The sequence below is a fragment of the Globicephala melas genome, chromosome 19, assembly GCF_963455315.2.
Source record: "Globicephala melas chromosome 19, mGloMel1.2, whole genome shotgun sequence".
In the NCBI taxonomy this organism is placed as follows: domain Eukaryota; kingdom Metazoa; phylum Chordata; class Mammalia; order Artiodactyla; family Delphinidae; genus Globicephala; species Globicephala melas.
In genome coordinates this window covers 41179937-41183520 of record NC_083332.1, presented here as the reverse complement: position 1 = coordinate 41183520, position 3584 = coordinate 41179937, and the positions used below count along the sequence as shown (strand labels likewise).

General features: G+C 41.4%; 1 pseudogene; it reads left to right on the top strand.

The window, feature by feature from the left end:
- Positions 1–836: 836 nt before the first annotated feature.
- LOC115857047 (small ribosomal subunit protein uS5-like) lies at positions 837–1688 on the top strand (annotated as a pseudogene).
- Positions 1689–3584: the final 1896 nt, after the last annotated feature.

Here is a 3584-nt window from a genome sequence, read left to right as displayed (position 1 = left end):
AGGGCTTTGGACTTGTATTTGGATGTGAGACCTGAAGGATGAATATAAACTGTGCATTCAGAGCCGGTGGGCATAGGAGTAGGCAGTGGACTATTTGGGGAAGCTTTTACAGACTGATGGATCTTCATGTGTGAATGGCACATGGTACATGAGAAGATCTGAGAGAAGATATACTTTCATGAATGTGGAGTGTCTATGTTTACTTGGAATGATAAGAAGAAGGAGATAAAATCTGAGAACAAAGAGAAAATAAACTCTGAGAGATAGGAGAAAAAAGCGATAAAATCTGAGAATAAGCAGTACCAAATCACAAAGAGCCTTGTAAACTTAGCCTAATATCTTAAACTTTATCAAGGGCTTTGAAGGTTATTGAGTGGTTTCAAGTAGGGGGTGCAGTGTTATCTTCAGGTTGCTTTTGAGAAAGGTTACTCTGCTGTGTGAAAACATGGTGAGATGGGCAACACTGAAAGAAGATATGTTTCTTCATCTAAGATGCTAACACAGTTGGAAACCAGCAGGGTGTGTTTGAAATGGGTCCTGTTTCATTTGATACACTAGTGCAGGTAGGATTTGAGATAGAGCCAAACACAGAGCCTGGCACAAAATACGCATGCAAAATATCTCAGTTTCTCCCCACTCACTTCTAATTTCCTCCTTTTCTCTTGTCCTATAATTTTCTTAAGTGCTCTTATACGTTGCTCATGTTATGTCTGTTTTATGTATGTGTGTGGGAGAGTGGGGTAAGAATTGGCCTACCTACAGTCAAATCTCCAGGCAGCACCGAGTCTTTCAAGAATCACATTCAATTTCTTATCCATAAAAACACCAAACGGCGGATGACGCTGGTGCTGCGGGAGGGCCCAGAGGCCCTGGGGGCCCTGGAATGGGAGGCCGAGGTGGCTTCCTCAGAGGCTTCAGCCTAGGGGTCCTGGGCCGGGGCCAAGGCCATGGAGCTCACAGAGGCAAGGCCGAGGACGAGGAGAGGCTCCCTGTCACCAAGCTGGGCCGCCTGGTCAAGGACATGAAGATCAAGTCCCTGGAGCAGATCTATCTCTTCTCTCTACCCATCAAGGAATCTGAGATCACTGACTTTTTCTTGGGGGCATCCCTCAAGGATGAGGTTTTGAAGATTATGCCTGTGCAAAAGCAGACCTGTGCTGGCCATCGGACCAAGTTCAAGGCATTTGTTGCCACTGGGGATTACAACGGACCATGTGGTTTGGGTGTCAAGTGCTCTAAGGAGGTAAGCCACTGCCATCCGTGGGGCCATCATTCAAGCCAAGCTCTCCATCATCCCAGTGCAGCAAGGCTACTGGGGGAACAAGATTGGCAAGCCCCATACCATCCCTTGCAAGGTGAATGGCCGCTGTGGCTCTGTGCTGGTGTGCCTCATCCCTGCCCCCAGGGGCACGGGCATTGTCTTAGCCCCTGTGCCCAAGAAGCTACTGATAATGGCTGGAATTGACAACTGCTACATCTCTGCCAGGGGCTGCACCACCACCCTGGGCAATTTCGCCAAGGCCACTTTTGATGCCATTTCCAAGACCTACAGTTATCTCACTCCTGATCTCTGGAAAGAGACAGTGTTCACCAAGTCTCTGTATCATGAATTCACTGACCATCTTGTAAAGACCCCCACCAGAGTTTCCATGCAGAGGACGCAGGTGCCAGCTGTAGCCACCACATAATTTTATATGAGAAAAATAAAGTGAATGAAGCTGGTTAAAAAAAAAATCACACTCCAGCTCTTTTAATGCCCTTTCAATTTCTTTTTAGTTCTATTTTGAATAGGACCCTCTCTCTCCAGGTGTTCCTTATCATGGGTGGGAAAAAAGAAAGGGGAGAAAGTTATGATTGTCCTTTCCTCCAGTCTCTGAGTGTGACATTGTTCTGTCCATATACAATCTCCCCAATTTTCAGGTATACACAGAGGTCAAGGAAGACATTTTTATCATCCTTTCCCTTATATGTCCTTGTTATCTGTGATCTTCTTAAGAAGAACCTGTGGTGAAGTAGTAAGTTGACGAAGTCCACATAGACCTGATACTATTCAATATTCACTAACTGCTTCTCTCTTTGAGGAGAAGGAGGTAAATATACCCTATCTGATCAGATGGTATTATGGCTAATTTTATATGTCAACTTGACTGGGCCACAGAATGCGCAGACATCTAGTTAAACGTTTTTTTCTGGGTGTGTTTTTAAGAATGTTTCAAGAAGAGATTAGCATTTCAGTTGGGGGACTGAGTAAAGCAGATGGCCCTCCCTAATGTTGGTGGGCATCATACAATCCATTGAAGGCCTGAATAGAACTAAAAGATGGAGGAAGGTTGAGTTTGCTTTCTGACTGAGCGTTTGAGATGGGACATTGGTTTTCTCCTAAACTTCGACTGGGACTTACACCATCATCATTCCTGGTTCTCAAGCCTTCAGACTCAGACTGGATTTACACCATTGGCTCTCTAACTCTCTCTATATATATCCCATTTATTCTGTTTCTCTGGAGAACTGTACTAATACTGATGTTAAAACAGGAAAATTATGTCAAAAGGTTGTTATGGAAGAAGAAAACGTGTTACAGTGAAACAACTTTCACTTCCATAGTTCCAACTGCTCTGGAATTAGGGGCAATTTCTCCAGGTATGGCAGCTTGACAGCAAATGGCTGAGTCTCTGAAAGGCTATATGATCACTTTTCTAAGTAAACTGTGGAGCGTCTCTTCATTGAGATAAAATGCACAGATCCAGTTTAAATTAATGCTACAACCCCCATCCACCTGACAAACTATTGCCTTAAATGTCAAACAAAAATATCACACTTCTATGAAACTTTCCTTAATCCCTCAGGTAGAGAATGTTCACAACTTCCTCTGTGCTCAAAAAATCTTTTTTGTACATTACACAGTACAAGCTTGTATTATACTGTATAATTTAAATTTTCATTTGTGTATCCATTGGTCCCACTAGTATCTTGTAATTAGATTATGATTTTATCATGCCCTCTCTCTGTACATTCAGAACTTTCACATAAAAATAGGTGGTCAGCAAAGAAAAAAAAAGAAAAAAATGTTTTTTATATTAATGAATGAATCAATCCATACAGGCTCTGAGAAATACCTCCTAAGAATTATTCTTTAACTTTTTATTTGGAAATAACTATAGACTCATAAGAAATTGCAAAGACAATAAATAAAGGTTCCCTGTGCCCATCACTCAGCTTCTCCTAATGATAACGCCTTATATAATTATTGCATATTATCCAAAGAAGGAAATTGATATTGGAGCAATACAATTAACTGACCTTTCTTGGATTTCATTTGTTTTTGTATGTCCTAATTTTTTTTGTATGTCTGTGTATATAGTTCTATGAGATTTTATCACCTGAATGATTTGCAGAATAGAAATACAGAACTGTCTTGTCAGCACTAAGAAACTTCCCTGTGCTCCCCCTTTATAGTCACACTCTCCCCTTCTTACCTAATCCTTGATAATTACTGACCTGCTCCCCATTTCTATAATTTTGTTATTTTGAGAATATTACATAAATGGAATCATGAAACATGTAACCTTTTAAGACTGTAATTT